Source organism: Mustela erminea, chromosome 18 (genome assembly GCF_009829155.1).
Source record: "Mustela erminea isolate mMusErm1 chromosome 18, mMusErm1.Pri, whole genome shotgun sequence".
NCBI classification, from domain to species: domain Eukaryota; kingdom Metazoa; phylum Chordata; class Mammalia; order Carnivora; family Mustelidae; genus Mustela; species Mustela erminea.
Window position 1 is genome coordinate 42,260,694 of NC_045631.1, and position 21,786 is coordinate 42,282,479.

The 21,786-nt window shown below is 45.6% G+C and overlaps 1 long non-coding RNA gene across 2 annotated transcripts; it reads left to right on the forward strand.

Moving 5' to 3' along the window:
- Positions 1-10,911: 10,911 nt before the first annotated feature.
- LOC116577806 lies at positions 10,912-21,786 on the forward strand. 2 transcript variants are annotated; one of them, XR_004280623.1, is made up of 3 exons: positions 10,912-11,020; positions 15,984-16,068; positions 21,657-21,786. It is a non-coding gene; the product is annotated as an uncharacterized LOC116577806 (long non-coding RNA). The 2 variants fall into 2 exon arrangements; XR_004280622.1 differs by lacking the exon at positions 21,657-21,786 and adding an exon at positions 18,863-19,303.

Consider the following 21,786-nt stretch of genomic DNA (forward strand, 5'->3'; position numbering starts at 1 on the left):
GGAAGCGAGAGATGGAATTTACTTCTCCTTTGGGGGCTCAGACACCCCCTCCCTGTCAGCTGGGAAGGGGAAGCTCACACCAGGCAAATGAGGCCACCAGAGCCCACCTGGGGCTGAGGAAAGGCCAAAGGCAGAGAAAAGGAGTCATGGCCCAACCCAGGTATGACGGAAGGTTTCCCACAGAGAAGCCAACGGGGCCTTGTGTGCAGGGGGAGCGGTTAATGTGTTGACATCCAGAGGGAAAAACATGGTGGGCAAAGGGAAAAAAGGACCTGAGGGGGTGGGAGGCTTAGAAACAGGACAGGCGGTTCCAGAAACTGCAAAAGCCCAGAGGTGCATTTGGGGGCGCAGCAGGAGACAAGGTCCAGTTGATATTCCAAGACCAGACAGGCTGTGCAGGGTCTTCTATGCCATGTGGAGCTTGGACTTTATTCTCCGAGCCAAGGGGAATCCTTGAAGACCAGCTGGGAAGCTATAGCCACCAGCCTGCTCTTTCTGGACTTTTCACCTAAAATAACAGCACCCCTGCTTTCTACGCCCTCCTGTTCCCTTAACTCTTCCTGCAAACCGGTGTTTGGCAGACTCTGATATCAGAACTCGAGCCTATGTCCTGTTGCTCCTTCCTAAAGGTGAATTCTTAGATACAGCTGCCCACGTCCATGCTTCTCATCATTTTGTTCTCAGGAGACACGGCCTGCCCTGCCCTGGTCTGAGCTGCCCCAGACCAGCTCTGCCCAGCAGACTGCCCCACTTTCTTCCCTCCCCCAAAGCCCTCACAGATCATTCCTGACCAGGCACACCAGGGCCTCCTGCCATACTCGACCACAACAATCCCCTTTCTGTCTCCAGTCCACCCCACACATAATTTCACGTTATTTTGTTAGTCTTATAATCGTATTTTTGTCATGTAATTTCCTTTTCTAATACTCGCAAATACAACCCCATGTGTTCTATAGAATGTTCAGGCACTCTGGCATGAATTAAGTTCCAATGAATGCTAGATTTTAAAACACATACCCTCGAAAAATTTTTAAGGGGCACCTGGGTGGCTCAGTTAGTGAAGCGGCTGCCTTTGCATCAGATCATGATCCCAGGGTCGTGGGATTGAGCCCCTGGGATCGGGCTCCCTGCCCATCGGGGAGCCTGCTTCTCCCTCTCTCTCTGTCCTTTCCCTGCACTCATGCTCTCACTTGCGCCCTCTCTCTCTCTCTCTCAAATAAATAAAATCTTAAAAAGAAAATTTTTTAAAAAGATTTTTTAAATTTATTTGACAGAGAGACACAGTGAGAGAGGGAACATAAGCAGGGGAGTGAGAGAGGGAGAAGCAGGCATCCTGCTGAGCAAGGAGCCCAGTTCGGGGCTTGATCCAGACTCGATTCCAGGACCCTGGGATCACGACCTGAGCCCAAGGCAGAAACTTGACGACTGAGCTACCCAGGCGCTCCCCCCAATTTTTTAATGAATACATTTCTTTGTTTTCTCAAAGCACTTAGGCAAATAAAACTTAAGATCCCTGGGAATTTGGAGGCTCCAATGTTTCAACAGATCTTGAGCCTAGAGTAGTTCCTCAGACACCTGACAGGATGCGTGTTCCCCCACCTGGAAGATGCTCTCTCCGGGAGAACTGGTCCCAATCCAACTCTGCGCCACACCTCTCCCTGGCTCCCTCCGCCCCTTCCACGTCTGGCTTCCCCCAGGTCCTTCCACCCCTCACACTCAGGCTTCCCAGCCTTCTCCACATGTCTCCTCCTCTGGGGTGTCGCCTCCTCTCTGCACTTCCTTCATCAAGGCTGGCTCCTTACTCGTTCTCCACATCGCCTGTCACTTCCAGTGAAGGTTTCTGGTTTTTCCGTAGACATTCCACCAGCACCCTCTACGCTCTTTGCCATACATGTCACCACGCTTTATTATTTTATGTTTTTGGTTTTGTTTTTTTCTCCTTGAGGGCAAGGACTGACCTGTTCATCGCCATATCTCTAGAGTCTGATAGAGGGAGGGAATTCAGAAACATTCCTCAAAAGAATGTAAATATAAAGTAGAAAGAGAATGATAAAGAGGGCGCTCTGGATAGCCATGTTCACATGCTGAAGATTAGGTACTCTAGGGGCACCTGGGTGGCTCAGGGGGTTAAGCCTCTGCCTTCAGCTCAGGTCATGATCTCAGGGTCCTGGGATCGAGCCCCACATCCGCTTCCCCCTCTCTCTCTGCCTGCCTCTCTGCCTGCTTGTGATCTCTCTCACTGTCAAATAAATAAATAAAATCTTAAAAAAAAAAAAAAAAAGACTAGGTACTTTACCCATAGGTGAGCCTGTCAAGTCTTGACTCATAGTCTACTCACTCTTTTTTTTTTTAAATTTTTAAAGATTTTCGTTAATTTACTTGAGAGAGTGAGTGAGAGCATAAGGGGTGGGAGGGGCCGAGGGAGAGGGATAAGCAGACTCCCTGATGAGCAGGGAGCCCAATGCAGGGGCTCCACTGGGTGCTTGATCCCAGGACCCTGAGATCACAGCCTGAGCCAAAGGCAGTCTGTTCAACCGACTGAGCCACCCAGGAGCCTCTACCCACTTTTATTTTAAACAAAATTCTCACCTATTTAGATGTATGAATTCCTAGACTAACACAAATTTGCAAGGAGAAAGAAGAGGGGTACTAGGGACTTTTTTAGAGTACTTTTTTTTTTTTTTAAGATTTTATTTATTTATTTATTTACTGGAGAGAGGGAGAGCTCAAGCAGGAGGAGGTACAGAGGGAAAGGGGAAAGCAGACTCCCTGTTGAGCAGGGAGCCCGGTGCAGGGTTCGATATGGGGCCCAATCCAGGACCCCAAGATCATGGTCTGAGCCGAAGGCACATGCTAAACCAACTGGGTCACTCAGACACCCCTAAGTGTACCAGGGACTTTACATTAAAAGCAGTTAGGACCTGGGCTATCACCTTGATAAGGAGAAAAGAGACAGAAAAATGACAAAATGGCATGAGGAAGGGACCATCTGACTTAAGGGTGAACGTGCCTCCAAAGGCATCTCTGGGCAGCTTAGCCAGATGCCAAGGCTGGTGTTCACGTCTATTCCTGAGTCAACAAAAAAAAGGTTGAATTTCATTCAGTATATTCCACTTAAAGAAAAAGAGGGGTAAAGAATACATTTTATAAATATTCCCGCCAAAAATAATTTTTAAACGTTTTTTTAGAATATTTTATTTTTAAGTAATTTCTACACCCAGTGTGGGGCTCGAACGCACAACCCTAATAGCAGAAGTCACATGCCCTACCAACTGAGCCAGCCAGTCACCCCCAAAGTGATTTTTAAATGTTTTAAGTTATGGGACCTACAGAGATAAGCCTGGTTTTCTGGGAAATTCACTTATCTACATGGAAAATCTTTTTTTTTTTTTAGTCTGATAAAAATGTAACAATGGTTGAAAACAATAGTAAAACAATGAAGGGCTACTGCTTTTCCACTGAAAGAAGCAGTGACCTTCCTCAGGGATGCCTGCACTGCTCTCTTAGCAATTACCCCTCTATATCCCAATCAATGGTCCACTTCCCTGCCTTCCCCACTGGCCAATGAATTTCTCATGGGCTGGGACAGTGTTTTTCATCTTAATATCCCTGATAACTACCACAGGTCCTAGGACATCGGAATTGTTCAACAAATGAGAGAATGAGATCAAGGTTATAGCTTCTCTTCCCTGCCTCTCCTTTAACAAGAAGACATTAAAAGACTTGCCGCATGTGGGACACCTGCCTGGCTCAGTCTGTAGAGCATGTGACTCTTTTTTTTTTTTTTTTTTTTTAGATTTTATTTATTTATCAGAGAGAGAGAGCACAGGCAGACAGAATGGCAGGCAGAGGCAGAGGGAGAAGCAGGCTCCCTGCCGAGCAAGGAGCCTGATGTGGGACTCGATCCCAGGACGCTGGGATCCTGACCTGAGCCGAAGGCAGCTGCTTAACCAACTGAGCCACCCAGGCGTCCGGAGCATGGGACTCTTGATCTTGGGACCGTAAGTCCGAGCCCCATGTTGGGTGTAGAGATTACTTAATAACAAAATCTTAAAAAATAAATAAAAACAAACAAACAAAATAAATAAATAAAAGACTTGCCACACAATCTGATCATAGTGTACCCCAGGATAAATTCATTGTTCACTACATTGGCCTATACATCAGGAATATTGTGAGTTTAATCCTAATCAGTTTTCCAAAAAAGGAGAAAGGTGGGGATATTGGGGGGAAGACGTCATTTCTGCACCTTTAGAAATGAATTTTCTTTTTTTTTTCTTTCTTTTTTTTTTTTTTTAAGATTTTATTTATTTATTTGACAGACAGAGATCACAAGTAGGAAGAGACACAGGCAGAGAGAGGAAGGGAAGCAGGCTCCCCGCAGAGCAGAGAGCCCGATGCAGGGCTCAATCCCAGGACCCTGAGATGATGACCTGAGTTAAAGGCAGAGGCTTAACCCACTAGCCACCCAAGCACCCCTAGAAATGAATTTTTTCAATTCCTTTTATACACAACATAAGAAAATATCCCAAGATTCTTACACAGAGTAGCTACATGTCAAGGAACTAAATGGCCTGATGTTGCTGATTTTCTGATATTTGATCCTTTGGAAATATTCTGAACGGATACATTATACAATATGTCATTAGCACCTGAATGGAAACACACTAGTGACAACAAGTATCTTCCTTTACAATATCAAATAATCACCACAAATCATGAACTGATCTGTAGACAGCTGCATCAGAACGTGGAATCAGCGGAAGGCAGGGCAGTGTCAAGGCCTGACCGGCAAAGTGAGCTCGGAAGAGGGAGCGCTCAGAATCCACACTGCTGGAAGGTCATCCATGGGATAAAACAAAGTTGGCACACGGAGGAGCTCCTTTAAAACTACCTTGTAGGGGGCTCCTGGGTGGCTCAGTGGGTTAAGCCTCTGCCTTCGGCTCAGGTCATGATCCCAGGGTCCTGGGATGGAGCCCTGCGTCCAGCTCTCTGCTCAGCGGAGAGCCTGCTTCCCTTCCTCTCTCTCTGCCTGCCTCTCTGCCTACTTGTGATCTCTGTCTGTCAAATAAACAAATAAAATCTTTAAATAAATAAATAAATAAATAATAAAACTACCTTGTAGTAGCTTGTCTTGGTCCAAGAGCACAGTCACTGTCAAAAGATGGCCGGGGGGTGCCTGGATGGTTCAGTGGGTTAAAGCCTCTGCCTTCGGCTCAGGTCATGATCCCAGGGTCCTGGGATCAAGCCCCACATTGGGCTCTCTGCTCGGCAGGGAGCCTGCTTCCCTCTCTCTCTCTGCCTGCCTCTTTGCCTACTTGTAATCTCTGTCTGTCAAATAAATAAAATAAATAAAATCTTAAAAAAAAAAAAAGGTGAAATTCCCTTAAAAAAAAAAAAAGATGGCCGGGAGGGGGTGGTGAAAACTGAGAGGGAGCCTCAGGGTACCGCAAAACTATAGCTGGACCAAGGAGGAAAACACTGGGCCAAATGCCCCCAAATCTTGCCCAAGGCTTGAAAATGATCCATCTTCCTTTCCCTACCCCACAGTTCTCTCTGAGGACTCCCACTCCCTTTATGACCTGTCCTTGCTTAGGACTCCTGAACCTAGAGGCAACTGCTCCCCAAGACCTTTCTTTGCCCACCTAGATTCTGGTTCTGGAAAAGGCACTATTCTGAGTATCCCCTCAAGCCTGGACCCCAAGGATGGAAATGAGTCACAGAGACCACTGTCTGAGAGGGATGGTATGAAACAATACCAGGTTCTCTGAGGTTCATGAACAGGGTGAGTGGGGACAGACATAATAGTGTTTAGGGGCCCATGAAGGCCAGACTATTACTTCTGCTTCTAGGTCATAAACATAGGCAATACAGTTAAGGGGGGGTCCCCCCCACCCAGAGCCAGGGAACAACCTTAACAGAAGCTTCCTGTGGCCCCTGGAAATCCTTGTGACCTGGCTCTTTTCTATAAACTGAATCAATCCTAAAAGCACAGTAATATTCTGTCTGCTCTGGTGTCCAGTTGTGTTCAGGGATCTCCCCACGGTGACGAGTCTATTCCAACCAGTTGTGTTCCTTTGGACCCACAGTATTCATTTCCCTGTAGGTATTGCAGGGGTCCCCTGTTCATTCAGCAGGTTTCTGACCACTACCCTCTAACCCATGTGTGTGGAGAGGCCTCTAGATAACTACTATTGTCAGGTGATGCAACAGCTGTTAATTCAAAGCCCTGAGCCACCAAACTGATAATTACCGCACGGTCATACTCCATTCATTTATATCCCTCCCACGTGAATAAGGACCTTATAAATGCGTGCATTCCTTCTGCTGTCCCCTACACCAATGGTCCTCCTCCTCCTCCTCCTTCTTCTTCTTTTTAAGATATTATTTATTTGACAGAGAGAGAGACACACACACATAGCAAGAGATAGAACACAAGCAGGGGGAGTGGGAGAGGGAGAAGCAGGCTTCCTGCTGAACAAGGAGCCCAGTGGGGCGCTCCATCCCAGGACCCTGCAATCATGACCTGAGCCTAAGGCAGACACTTAATGACTGAGCCAGCCAGGCGCCCCTACACCAATGGTTCTTAACCTTTGTTGATTCATGGGAGCTTTCTGAGAATCTGCTATGAACCTCCCCAGAAAAAGAGTAGACATATGGACTTGAAAACAATTTCACAGACTTCTTGATTCGTAAAGCCCATCCTTCAGACCCCAAGCCAATACTAACAATTCTTGATGGCAAGAAATGATGACATTTCTTTCTTTTTTTTTTTTAAGATTTTATTTATTTATTTGACAAGGATCACAAGTAGGCAGAGAGGCAGGCAGAGAGAGAGGAGGAAGCAGGATCTCCGCTGAGCAGAGAGCCCAATGCAGGGCTCAATCCCAGGACTCTGGGATCATGGCCTGAGCCGAAGGCAGAGGCTTTAACCCACTGAGCCACCCAGGTGCCCCGAAATGATGACATTCCTAAAGAGAGGTAGTTAGAAGGGGAGAGCTGCAGCCTCATTCTTCCCACTTGTTTTTCATAGGCATGAAGGCCTGCAAAGGATGTGGGAAAGCAACTCGGTCAACCTGATCTGTGAGGTCCAGCCAGGTGCTGTCCTCACCTGTCCACCTCGCCAAGGCAGCAGGCTCATAATGACCAACTAAGGCAGCAGCTCCTGTCTGAGACTGACGCAGGTCTCTCCCTTGTCCACACCAATACACTCCCACCTGAGTCTAGCCCAGACCTTACACACCTTTCCCTAGCGCCATCCAGGCAAGCCAGGTGACTCTTATGCCTACCTTGTCACCTAGGAACAGTGGATGAAAAGGACCTCTATGGGGTCTGCTGCGCTACATCTTCTCTACACTTCCTTCTTCTCCCTTCATCTCTCTCTCTCACATGTACGCACAGGCACACACACGCACTCCAGCCATCACTCAGAAGAGCCAGAGTCAGCATCTCGAAGGCTCCCTGTAGCAGAGCTCCCCAAGCATGCCTTCAGGTTGGACTCAGCCAAGTTGAAGGGTGACTGCTACCCAGCCACTGGCCAGATTACATTTTCTGGGTCACTCTAACCTCCTCAAAGGACAAGTATTGTCATTTGATATCTCATCTGATATTCCAAACCTTTATGCCTCAAAAATAACAACAATAACAACAACAACAACAACAACAAAATACCCTTGATCTTCCCTTGATCTTGGGGACCTGGGCGGCTCAGTGGGTTAAAGCCTCTGCCTTTGGCTCAGGTCATGATCCCAGAGCCCTGGGATCGAGCCTTGCATTGGGCTCTCTGCTCAGCTGCTCTGCTCAGCTGCTCTGCTCAGCTTCCCCCTCTCTCTGTCTCTGCCTACTTATAATCTCTGTCAAGTAAATAAATAAAATCTTTAAAAAAATAATAACACCCTTGATCTGATGCAAAACTAAGTGTTTACCACACACACACACACACACACACACACTCAGGGTTGCCACCAGCCTTCCCTAACCTCTGCCAAAAATGATTACATATTTCTAACAAAGATTGACTGTGAATATAAACAAGAGTTTGTGGACCCCAGCGATGGGAAGAGGTCTCCCTGCCCTTCCACAGACTGGAACCCTCCCACTCTAGCCTTTCCCAATCATGGGAAAGACAACCAAGGTGGCTTCCTCCTTACCACAAACATGTACCCATCATTCTAACTGAGAGTATTAGCAAGAAAAGCAAAACTCTAAGGTCCCAAAAACACCTCTTGATGGGGCACCTGGGTGGCTCAGTGGGTTAAGCCTCTGCCTTCAAGCTCAGGTCATGTTCCCAGGGTCCTGGGATCCAGCCCCACATCGGGCTCTCTGCTCAGTGGGGAGCCTCCTTCTTCCTCACTCTCTCTCTGCCTACGTGTGATCTCTATTTGTCAGATAAATAAGTAAAATCTTAAAAAAAACACCTTTTGAGATGGACCTCAGAGTCAACTCTTGATGCTGTGGACTATCAGATGAATTTCCAGTTCTGTGAATAACCAGTCACCAGAGTTTTATTCCAAGACCCAGCCCAATTCTGGCCTCTCACTGTGTGCTTTCAAGTAATGCAATGTGATTAAAGTGTTATCAGAACCTGCCTCTCAGAACATGACTAACTAGACTTGTTATCTTAGGCAGGTCACTTCCTGTCCCTGGGCCTTGGTTTCATCATTCATTCACTCAACAAATATTTATTTGTTGAGAAGCTCGTAAGTTCCAGGCACTGTGCTAAGTGCTCAAGACAACAAAGATGAGTGAGATAAGGTCCAGCCGGCTGTGGTCTCACTCTGTTGTTGATGTGTTAATGTCAATGACTCCTTATTTGCTGCATGATCAGGACAATAATGGAGGTTGGACAAGGTAGGAGAGGAAAGCTGGAAGGGGAGCACCTGTGTCTGATTAGGGGCACGGAGGTTTGTGAAAATAAGGGAGTTGGACTTTTTAATCAAAGAGTCTGTTATTCTTAGATGGTGGTGCATTCCAAAAGGACACAGAAGCCATTTGGATATTCTGCTCCGGGGCCGTGTGTGCAATCCCAGGCCTCCGCTAGCGCAGATAAGGAGTTCACCATTGGCATTTGACCAGTTGGCCCTAACACCTCTTTCAGAGTTAGTAGAAGCCAGATTCTTTTTATCAGACTTCTGCGCTATCCAATTCTAAGGATCACCCTAGAAGGGTGATCATTGACACTTTGTCAAATCAAGTCCCTTCTAATTCAAAGGTCAGCAAAGACATTAGGCATACTGGTGCCGTACATTTGCTTAACCAGCTGATGAAACAAACACGTCATTTGGGAGGGGAATATCCAAACCCACACATGCACAGAATGAATCCCTCATAAGGTTTTCTTTCAAACAAAGCCAGAAATAAAACCTATTGATCTCTAATTGCCAGAAATTCAATGGTCACCCCAAGATGCTGTTAAACAGAGCTAATTGTGGCTTATAATTAACTCATGCACCAGCTAATATTATTGAAGTCCTCAAATACTGAAAGGAACAGCGTTATGAATTCCTAAAAAGTCAATATCAGTAATAACCAAAATAACCTTCTGGGTTATTTTTTCTTCTGCCTAACTATATTTTCTGTATTTAGTACAAAAAAAAAATGTGTTTTGATGTTGTAACATTTGAACCGGCTAGAGGTTATTATTTTACAGGAATAAAATGTCTTCTCTCCCATTAAAATATTTATTAGTGTTTTTCCTTTCTTGCCAAGATGGTGGGAATCTGATACTGCCACATGCAAACTGCCTAGTAAGTTCATTATACGTATAATTCAGTTCTTACATTTTGCTCTCTCTTGAAGTAGAAATGCAGGCAAAACACACCAATTCCCCATTGCACTTTGAATTCATATATACGTCATCTATATATTGGTCAAAAATGTTATGTGTTGAGAAGCCATCTTGATGGTTGTACGTCAGTGTGAATGTACTTAATGCCACTTAACTGTTCATTTAAAAATGATTAAAATGAGGGGCACCTGGGTGGCTCAGCCATTAAGTGGCTGCCTTCGGCTCAGGTCATGATCCCAGGGTCCTGAGATGGAGTCCTGCTCAGCGGGAAGCCTGTTTCTCCCTCTTCCACACCCCCTGCTTGTGTTCCCTCTCCCACTGTGTCTCTCTCTGTCAAATAAATAAAATCTCTTTTTAAAATTTTTAAAAAGATTTTATTTATTTATTTGAGAGGGAGAAGCAGACTCCCTGTGGAGCTGGGAGCCCGATGCGGGACTCAATCCCAGGACCCCGAGATCATGACCTGAGCTGAAGGCAGAGGCTTAACCTATGAGCCACCCAGGAGCCCCAACATAGATATTTCTCTCTTTTTAAATTTTTTTATTTTTTTATTAACATAAAATGTATTGTTAGCCCCAGGGGTACAGGTCTGTGAATCACCAGGTTTACACACTTCACAGCACTCACCATAGCCCAACGCAGAGATTTCTTAAAAATAAAATCTTTAAAAAATAAAATCTTTAAAAAAAAGAAAAAAGGCCTCTCTATATTAACAAAGTGAAGGCTACCAGAGTCTAAGGTTTTTTCTCTGTACCCTCAGACGCTTCATTAATACACCAGGGAGGAAGAAACCTGTCACACAGATGTCAACTCAGATTAGGGATTTGATTCCAACATGAGAACAGTTTGAGAATGACTTGGCTTCAACCTGTGATTAACAGAAAACCACCTTAAGCCACCACGGTTTCTGAGCTGCGGAGGAGAGGTGACCCAGGGAGGTGGACACAGGTGGTTTCCAGGGCTCCTTGGTTCATTGGCTCCTTATTTGAGGACAGGGTGACTCAACCAGGGAGAATTCACCGCTTCAGCCTGTTTGGTCTTGATCAATCCAGAAAACACACTCGCTGACGTCCTTCTATCATTAAGTCGTAGGCAGCGACAAAGCAAGTAGGTGAAGGGACTTTTCACTCGGGAAAGCTCAGAACCGTCACAGGACTGCCTTGAGAACCTGCACAAAGGGACGGCTTGAGACCTGCAGGCCCTTGGGTCAACAGCCAGTCTTGAACTGGAGAGGTGAGGAGCCAGAGGGGCGGGCCGGCCAGGACTAAGAATATAGGAGCTCAGAAACAAGCAAACAAAAACTATTCATAAGAAGTCCCAGGAAACAAACTGAGGGTTACAGAGGGAAGGGGGGGTGGAGGGAGGGGGTAGCCAGGTGATGGGCGCTAAGGAGGGCATGTGTTGTGATGCGCACTGGGTGTTACACAAAACTAACGAGTCGCTGAATACTGCATCAGAAACTAATGATGTTACTATATGCTGGTGAACTGAACATAGTAAAAAAAAGTAAAAAAAACCCAAAACTGTTCATAAGAAGCACTAAAAGGTGAGAGGGTGCCTGGCTGGTGCAGTTGGTGGAACAGTCACCTCTTGATTTTGGGGTTGTGGATTCAAGCCACAAGAGATTGGGGTAGAGATTATATGCACTGGGTGTCTAAACCTTAAAACAAAAAAAGTCCTAAAAGGTGAACACAGGCCTGGACCTTCCAGATTGCAATTAGACTGCCAAGTAGCTATCCTTAGAACTTTGTCATATTGATTTAACAAACCAACATAGAAAGCAGCAGACGAAAACCATGTCGAAAGTTAATTTTTAGGGGCCCCCGGGGTGGCTCAGTCGGTTAAGCATCCAACTCTTGATTTCGGCTCAGGTCATGATTTCAGGGTCTTGGGATTGAGTCCTGTGTCGAGCTCCCTGCTCAGCAGGAGTATCCTTCTCCCTCTACTGCACCACCCCCCAGCCCACTCGTGCTCTCTCTCTCTCAAGTAAATAAATAAAATCCCTTTTTAAAAAGTTAATTGTTAATAACCTCCGAAATAGTCTTATTTAAAAAAATTTAAAATTTGAACATAATTGACACAGTGTTCCATTAATTTCAGGTTTATGACTTAGTGAGTTTGATCTCTCTGTATGTCATGCTGTGTCTAAATAGCTTTTTCAGGGTTTTCTTTTAAAGATCTTATTTATTTATTTGACAGAGAGAGAGAGAGAGAGTCAGTGAGAGAAGGAACATAAACAGGAGGAGAGGGAGAAGCAGGCTTCCTGCCGAGCAGGGAGCCCAACGCAGGGCTCGATTCCAGGACCCTGGAATCATGACCTGAGCTGAAGGCAGACCCTTATCACCCAGGCACCCCCTAAATAGTTTTAATTAACCAAATACTGTAGTCTGACATAGCTGGAGGGATGTATTGATAGCACAGAGAACATTAGTAGAGACAAAATGGACCAAAAATTTCAACATACACTGAACCACTGCGGTCAAGGAAAGGTTATTAGACTGTGAGAGAGAAAACAAGGGTTTAGCCTCAGATGTTGCTAACTGGCCCTATGACTCTATCAGGCAGAAATACATTCAGCGGCAGTTAACAGAACATTCAGTTAGCAGTAAGCTAAATAAATAATATAGTTTGTTTTTCTCACTTGGTAAGTTCAGAGGTAAGCCGTCCAGGGTTGGGGCATCTGTTAGGAAGCCACCCAGAACATCTGACCCGTCTGTCTTTGTGTCCCACCATCACCCATGTGTGGCCTTGGTGCTCATGGGTACAAGATGGCGGCTGGACCAAGCTCCAAACAGAAGACTAGGAGCAGAGCAAAAGAGGCTGCGGCCTCCAGCTGCACTTGCCTTTTTGAAAAAGTTGCCCCAGGAGTCTTTCACTGAGAGGTGACTAGGGTGAGGGACCCGGATTTGCCAACCAACATTAATTACCACAGTGACCTCAGACATACACACAGATCTTAATACAATATCAAGACTAGGGAAGGGGCGCCTGGGTGGCTCAGTGGGTTAAAGCCTCTGCCTTCGGCTCTGGTCATGATCCCAGGGTCCTGGGATTGAGCCCCACATTGGGCTCTCTGCTCCGTGGAGAGCCTGTTTCCTCCTCTCCCTCTCTTCCTGCCTCTCTGCCTGCCTCTCTGCCTGCCTCTCTGCCTGCCTCTCTGCCTGCCTCTCTGCCTACTTGTAATCTCTTTCTGTCAAATAAATAAAATCCTAAAAAAAAAAAAAAAGACTAGGGAAGCTTCAGAACCTACGTATACATCTCAGCTCTCTGAATCCTAGCCTCCTCATCCATAGAGTGTAGGGGATGCACTATGGGCATTCTGGGCAGGACGGTTCATTACTGTGGGGCTCTCCTGCAGACAGCAGGACACTATACATCTCTGATCTCCAGGTACCAAGTGCCAGGATCCCCCCACGCCCACAACTGTGATGAAACCAGATAGGCCTCTGCTGGTTTGCAGATGCCTCCGGGTTGGGGTGAGGCATGGGAGGGGACTATCTTGTGGGTATGGAAGCCACTGTCCTAGATCAGGTCCGGTCTACACCTGTCTGATTCTCTCTAGCCTTTTCATAAAAGCGAGTTAGTTTTTGAAGACACGGTTACCCAGCAGGAACATAGATCCCTATTCGCTACCTCATGGTGGGCTGGTATTCATTTATCTCCTCACTGCCACCTTTATTATTTTCCTTTTTAAAAAAATTAATATATAATGTATTATTGGCTTTGGGGGTAGAGGTATGTGATTTATTATTCTTACGCAAATCACAGAGCTCACCACAGCACATACTCTCCCCAATGTCCATCACCCAATCACCCCAACCCTGGCACCACCCTCCTGTCCAGCAACCCACAGTTTGTTTCCTGAGATTAAGAATCTCTTTTTTTTTCTTTTAAGATTTTATTTATTTATTTGACAGAGAAAGATCACAAGTAGGCAGAGAGGCAGGCAGAGAGAGAGAGAGGGAAGCAGGCTCCCCGCCGAACGGAGAGCCCGATGCAGGACTCAATCTCAGGACCCTGAGATCATGACCCGAGCCGAAGGCAGCGGCCCAACCCACTGAGCCACCCAGGTGCCCCCTGAGATTAAGAATCTCTTATGGTTTGTCTCCCTCTCTGGTTTTATCCCATTTCATTTTTTCCTCTCTTCCCCTATGATCTTCTGCCTTGTTTCTCAAATTCCACATATCAGAGAGATCATATGATAATTGTCCTTCTCTGATTGACTTATTTCGCTTAGCATAATACCCTCTAGTTCCATCCATGTTGATGCAAGTGGCAAGATTTCTTTCTTTTTTTTTTTTAAGTCTTTTTTTTTTTTAAGATTTTATTTATTTATTTGAGAGAGAGAGACAGTGAGAGAGAGCATGAGCGAGGAGAAGGTTAGAGGGAGAAGCAGACTCCCCATGGAGCTGGGAGCCCGATGTGAGACTCGATCCCGGGACTCTGGGATCATGACCTGAGCCGAAGGCAGTCGTCCAACCAACTGAGCCACCCAGGCGTCCCAAGATTTCATTTTTTGATGGCCGCATAATATTCCATTGTGTGTGTGTGTGTGTATATATATATATATGTATATCTATATCTCTATAGATATAGATATATCTCATATATCTATATATGTGTATATATGTATATATACATATATATCTCTAGAGATATATATGTATAGATATAGATATACATATATATGTATGTCTATATATATATACATATATATCTACCACATCTTCTTTGTTCATTCTTCTGTCGATGGACATCTAGGCTCTTTTCATAGTTTGGCTACTCTGGACATTGGTTCTCTAAATCCTTATTGCTACTTTTAGACAATTACATTTTACCTTGCTGAAAGGCCCTCCTCCTCCTCTGAGGCCCATGTTATCCACCACCATCAGATTCTTCTCCCACTTGCTCCAATGATCCATCTATTTCCAGATCACTCCTCCACGTCCTCTGGACCTTCCACTCCAAGCTTTGCCTTCCTCCCAGGTGACTTTTAGATCCGTATGGATGGTCTTGCCTGGACTTGACCTCCTGACCTCTAATGCCCTGTACTCTTTCTTTCCTTGTCACCCACACAATGGATGGACCTCAGCACTTGCCATCCTGTGAACTACTTAAACTTAACCTTAAACTTGACCAGCTCCCTCTCGGACCATCACTTTCAGTACCTCCATGTTCTCATTCCCTTTGTCCCATTCTTCCTCCTAATGTTGATATGTGGCTTTTACTCCAAGGTAGCACCCCCTTCCTAGCTGCACACCCTTCTCCACACAGCTTCTGGACAAGCTGGTCCATCCCTCCTGTATTCCCGTGATCTTCACCTCATCCTCCCGGTAAAACCCCAGCCCCAGCTCTAGCTGCCTTTCTGCCCTCTGACTCCTACACTTGAGCAGCTGAACACCCACACGAAGAAGTGTTTCCATGACAACCGGGTGGTGAGCCGCTGGTCCCTCTACTCGTCCTTGTCAGCCCTCTTCTGTTCCCTACCTTATCACCTCGCCTGTCATCCTCACTCTCAGCAGATAACTTCACTCCTACTTGACAGTGAAAATAGAAACCATCAGTCAGAAGCCCCCTCAACTTCCTGTCCCCCACTGCCACCCCACTAAAACACTTATTTTTATCTGCACTCATCCTTTCCTCCCTTTATTGTGGGAAAAGTTTCCTTCCTGTGGTTAATCCCTCCACCTGAGCCCTGCATCCCGATAGCTCCAGCCTCCTCAGGACCTCGGCTCTCAAAGTTCCCTCTCTGCTCCTACAGCATCGCCACATGGAAGGCTCTCCCATGTTCTCAAACGCAGTGTTCTCTAGGCCTCACGTTCCCATCTCCACTGTGCAAACTTCCCCTTCCCTCTTTTCCTTTGCAGTCGGAGTTCTCGGCCTTTTTTACACCATGGATGCCTTTGGCTGTCTGGTGGATAATGTTCTCGAAAGCCTGAAATATGCATGGAACTTACCATGAATACCAATGACTGCAAATGCAGTTGTTACAATAGATTTTAAAAATTTGTGACACCGTTATACATGTGCTGCTTTCTTTTGTTCTTGGCTATCCTTTGTTAATGCATTAAATAGCAAAATCTTGAAGTGGGTCTAAAAGAACTCCTGTATTTTTATGTAGTGATGATTATAAACACTACTTTGCAACATCTGTGTCAACTGTAATGTGAATTAAAAACAGCTGTGATTTTTACAGGTGACAAAGTCACAGTTACTACTAATACTACTGAAGATTGGTGCCTGCAGTCATAATTGAAGATGAGACGATAGTTTAATTAGAGGTAGGTGAAAAATCAAGGTGTAGTTTTTTCCCCATCCAAAGTTTATGGGTCACATGAATTCTTTTTGGGTTTTTTTTTTTTTTAAAGATTTTTATTTATTTATTTGACAGACAGAGATCACAAGTAGTCAGAGAGAGAGGAAGGGAAGCAGGCTCCCCGATGAGCACAGAGCCTGATACTACGGGGCTCAATCCCAGGACTCTGGGATCATGACCTGAGCCAAAGGCAGAGGCTTTAACCCACTGAGCCACCCAGGTGCCCTGTTCCTGTGAATTTTTTCCAGAGATGCCTTGGAGGGGACCTGTCGGCACCAGATTAAAATGCTTGTTTTAGGGGCGCAGGGAGCCTGCTTCCTCCTCTCTCTCTGCTTGCCTCTCTGCCTACTTGTGATCCCTGTCTGTCAAATAAATAAATAAAATCTTTAAAAATAAATAAATAAATAAATAAATAAATAAATAAATAAAATGCTTGTTTTAAAGCCCATCTTCTCTGCTCACCTCCTTATCTTCCATTCCTGTCTCAATTTTATGATTCTCCAAATGTCCATTAGTGCCAACTACATATAACAGTAAGTTAGCTTTTGCAATCTGGTTTTCATGGCACAGGGTCATGGCCTCATGGCCCGGAGTCAATATCCTCACCAAAGTCACCAATGGTCCGCTGAATGTGAAGGTACCTTTTCCATCTCCATGTTACTCCAAATCATTTCCTCCTTGGAATTGTTTCCTTCCCTATGGCTGCACCTTGAGGTGCAATTAAAAAACAGAATCCAGGGGTGCCTGGGAGGCTCAGTGGGTTAAGCTGCTGCCTTTGGCTCAGGTCATGATCTCAGAGTCCTGGGATTGAGCCCCGCATCGGGCTCTCTGCTCAGCAGGGAGCCTGCTTCCTCCTCTCTCTCTGCCTGCCTCTCTGCCTGCTTGTGATCTCCATCTGTCAAATAAATAAATAAAATCTTAAAAAAAAAAAAAAAAACAGAATCCAGGAGCGCCTGGGTGGCTCAGTGGGTTAAAGCCTCTGCCTTCGGCTCAGGTCATGATCCCAGGGTTCTGGGATTGAGCCCCACATCCGGCTCTCTGCTCAGCAGGGAGCCTGCTTCCCCCTCTCTCTCTGCCTACCTCTCTGCCTGCTTGTGATCTCTGTCAAATAAATAAATAAAATAAAATAAAATAAAATAAAAAACAGAATCCAAATCAGATAGCTTAAACCATAAGGAAAAATATATTCTACATTTTTTTTAAAAATGTTATTTATTTATTTATTTATTTGGGCCACAAAACAAGGTTTTATTGAGCAATAGGAAAGTATATTGAATGATAGTACAAAGCTCCAAAAGACAGAAGGGACCCGAGAGGGTTACCTATTTATTTATTTTGAGAAAGAGAGAGAGTTCATGCTTCTGTGAGCAGGGAGAGGGGCAGAAGGAGAGGGAGAGAATCTCAAACAGGCTCCTGTGCTGAGTGAGGAGCCTGATGAGGGTCTCGATGAGTAGCTGGATCTCACGACCCTGAGATCATGACCTGAGCTGAAACCAAGAATCTGACATTTAAGTGACTGAGCCACCTAGGCGCCCCCAAATAAATCCTACCTTTTAAGAAGTCCAGCTACAAAGCTGCTCCCGGGCTGATCAATTTCATGGCTTCGCAATGTCATCCGGGACCCAGGTGCCTTCCGTCTTTTTGCTCTACCACCTCACCATGATGGCTTATCCTCAACACCTCTACACCTTAAAAAACAACTGTAGCAGTTCCAAGAGCCATGCCCAAATGTGATAACACGCCGCTAAAGAACAGGATGTGTCTCTTCCTGTATGTTTATTTCTAATCCGGGAGGAGACCTTCCCCAGGAGCCCCCAGAAGTCTTTCCTCACATCACATTGGCCTGAATTGCATCATATGTCCCTTCCTAAATCAGTCCCTGGCAAGGAAACTGTGGTGACCATAACTGGCTTGGATTAATCAGGATTCACTGCCAAACCACTGGGAAGAAGGGTGGAATGCAGAACAAAACCAGGGCTCTGCCAGAAGTGAACAGGCAATCCAACCTCATTGATACACACTAGTTTTTCTTCTGCTTTTTGCTGGCTCCTTCCTTTTGTCTTTGCAATGCACTCCTCCTTCCCGCCCCGTTAAGTGTTGTATTGTGTCAGGCTCTCTTCCTGTCCTTCTCCAGTCTGGGACCATCCCACCCCACAAATTCTTGCTAAACGACCCTATTTACCTCTATGGCTTGAACTGCCACTTGGGTATGCCTCACTCTCCACCTAGAATTTGCTCCTTAGCTCGAGACCCGTGAATTCTCTGTCACCTCCTGGGACCCTAGCTCCATCTGGATATTCCCAGGCCTCTCAAACTCAGCCTATGCATCCACGTTCTTCCTGAATTCCCTGTGTTTCGGTCATCACCCTGGGACTGAAATCTGTCTGCTCATACTCCTTTCTCTCCTTTACCCCCATTGCAGAATCCATCATCTTTTTTTTTTTTTAAAGATTTTATTTATTTATTTGACAGACAGAGATCACAAGCAGTCAGAGAGGCAGGCAGAGAGAGAGGAGGAAGCAGGCTCCCTGCTGAGCAGAGAGCCCGATGTGGGGCTTGATCCCAGGACTCTGAGATCATGACCTGAGCCGAAGGCAGCGGCTTAACCCACTGGGCCACCCAGGCGCCCCCATCATCTTAAACTCCTCCAGAGTCTCCCCACTCAGTGTCTCTAGAACTGGTCCCCTCTTCTCTAAACTTGGGCAGGGACCTGCTCCTTTCAGGGCTGCATGGTAACCTTGCCCCTTGCTTTATTCTAGCATACCTGTGTCACTGATGCCGGAGGAATCCTTCTCTAGCCCAATTCAGCAACCTTCATCAGCTTCCCGTTTTGCAAGGCACATCTCGTCTGGTCCTGGCTGACTTCTCCATTTCACTACCTGACACTTTTTTCTCCTTCACCCTAAACTCAACATGCCACCTCTCACATCCAGCCCGCACACATGCTGCTGCTTCCCCACCATTGGACCCCCCTCAACTCGTGCACATGCGCGTACACACACACACACACACACACACACACATCTTTTTTCCTCCGTGTGCACTCCAAAATACTTTCATTTTTTTTGACAAAACTTATTTTTGTCACCTACCATGTGTTAGCCACCTTACCATGCTGATGGCAGCTCTATCTTATCTTTCTTTAAAATGGCTCCTTTGGGGTGTGTGGGTGGCTCAGTTGGTTAAGCAACCGCCTTTGGCTCAGGTCATGATCCTGGAGTCCCACGATCGAGTTCCACATGCGGCTCCCTGCTTGGCGGGGAGTCTGCTTCTCCCACTGACCTCTCCCCTCTCAGGTTCTCTCTTTTTCAAATAAATAAATAAAATCTTTTTAGAAAATGACTCCTTTGTGTTCCTTAATAAGGATAGCTGTAAGTTTATTTAAACCCACCCCGCTGGATGGATACATGGACAGCCAGGTTGCTTTCTAGCATTATAAACCCCTTGTAGCCCCCATCCCTATACATACATCTTTGTGCATATGTCCCAGCATGCGTGCCTAGCTATCAGGGACTCGGGTGATTCCTGCAAGTAGAATTGCCAGTCAAAAGTCATGTGATTTACATATCAAGAGAATAGCCAGTTTACCCTCCATGTATCCATTTAAACTACCACCAATATAAAAATACTGTATTAAAGCATCCATTTCTCAGAACCTTCATCAACACTAAATATCTTTAAATTTTTGCTTATCTAATATTTTGCCTTAAATTTGAATTTTTCTGATTACTAGTGAGACTGAGTATCATTTTACATTTTTATTTATCATGAACCATTTATTTCTTTTACCTATTCTTTTTGACTATTCATTCTCCTCCTCCTCCTTTTTCTTCCTCTTCTTCCTCTCCTTTCTCTGCCTCTCTTCCTCCTCCTCCTCCTCCTCCTCCTCCTCCTTCTTCTTCTTCTTCTTCTTTTTTATTAAGAAACCCTCCCCCAGGATGCCTGGGTGGCTTACTCGGTTACCTTCGGCTCAGGTCATGATCCCAGGGTCCTCAAATCGAGTCCCACATCAGGCTCCCTGCTCAGCAGGGAGTCTGCTTTTCCCTCTAACCTTCCCCTGCTCGTGATCTCTCTCTCTCATTCTCTCTCTCTCAAATAAATAAATAAAATCTTAAAAAAAAAAAAAAAAAACAAGAGCTCCAACTCACAACTCTGAGATCAAGAATCAAATGCTCTACCAATTGAGTCAGTCAGGTGTCCCCTTGCTTGTTCTCTTCTTGGTTTGTATCCTCCTCGATTTTCTTCACCTGGCCCGTTCCTACCAAACATTCAAGGCTCAGGCCAGGCACCACCTCTTTCAAAATAGGTTTCTCCAGTTCTCTGGCCTCTCCCTGCACCCACCCCCAAGATAAGCCCCCTGCTCTGCACTCTGTGCTGACTTTGCTCTGTGTTTATCTCCTCCACAAGGCCATGGACACAGGGGTCTGTTACCTCTGCTTCCCCTATTCATATTAGTGTGCCCTGGTGTTGTATAGATACATGACAAAAGAATGAAACAATGAGCAAACAATCCACAAACAGGATCACTTTTAGGGTTATTTCTTTTTTGCTATTCCTTGAGAAAACAATACAGAATTAAATAGCCTCTTTTGTTTGTTTCCTAAGGAAGATGAATTTCACGTAACTCCATACAAAAAGCTTCAGCTCTTCACCTTCATTGTTTTATTTATTTTTTTTAAAAGATTTTTATTTATTTATTTGATAGACAGAGAGAGATCACAAGTAGGCAGAGAGGCAGGCAGAGAGAGAGGCTCCCCGCTGAGCAGAGAGCCCGATGTGGGGCTCGATCCCAGGACCCTGAGATCATGACCTGAGCTGAAGGCAGAGGCTTAAACCACTGAGCCACCCAGGCGCCCCACCTTCATTGTTTTAATTTTCTCTTGGCTTCCTTTTGAAGGTTATCCCCCCTGGGGTAATGGGACCCCAGTCTCAGGGCTCTAACTAGCTGTCTTCCTCCTGATCCCTGACACACTTTCCTTTCCCCACCTCATACCTCTGCCTCTTCGCTTCCCCAACAAACCTGTGCTCCCGGAGGCCAAGTGTCCAGGAAAGGCCAGAAAGGAAGGTGCAGCCAAAGTAATGTTTTACTCAACCTGGAATATCAAATACAAGCTTAGGACATTTAACAGACTTGGTAGTTTACAAATGTTGCATTTCTTATCCGAGGCAAACCAAAGCCTCAAAGGAATGCCACATCCCACATCATCAGAGAACATGGAACCAAGCAAACTGAACTCATTACTCAATGATCAAGCCATGGGTGATGACCTTGAGACCCTGAATCTGAAACCCATGAGAAAGACCCTGAACCTGGTCCTTTTGCTCAACCTCAGTAGAAGGGAGATCCGAAACCGAATCTGTAGGATGGTGACAAATAATCCAGGTTTTAATTTTTTGAAATTTATCCGAAGCAACTACTCATTTCGCTTTTACCCTGAATAAAATCTTTCATCAGTAGCAACAGCTAAGCTATCCTTCAGTTCTGACTGTGCCTAGGGGTGATCATAACAGCGGCTGGTGCATGTTGAATGTTTTCTATTGGCACTGTGGTAGATGCTCCTGTATCATCTCTTGGAACCAACAACGTGCACGGGTCAGTTCTCAGCAGAAATGGGAATAACCTGCTCATAACTGGGAAGATTTACGTTCAGCTCTGCCCACACACGTGTCTCCAACCCATTTC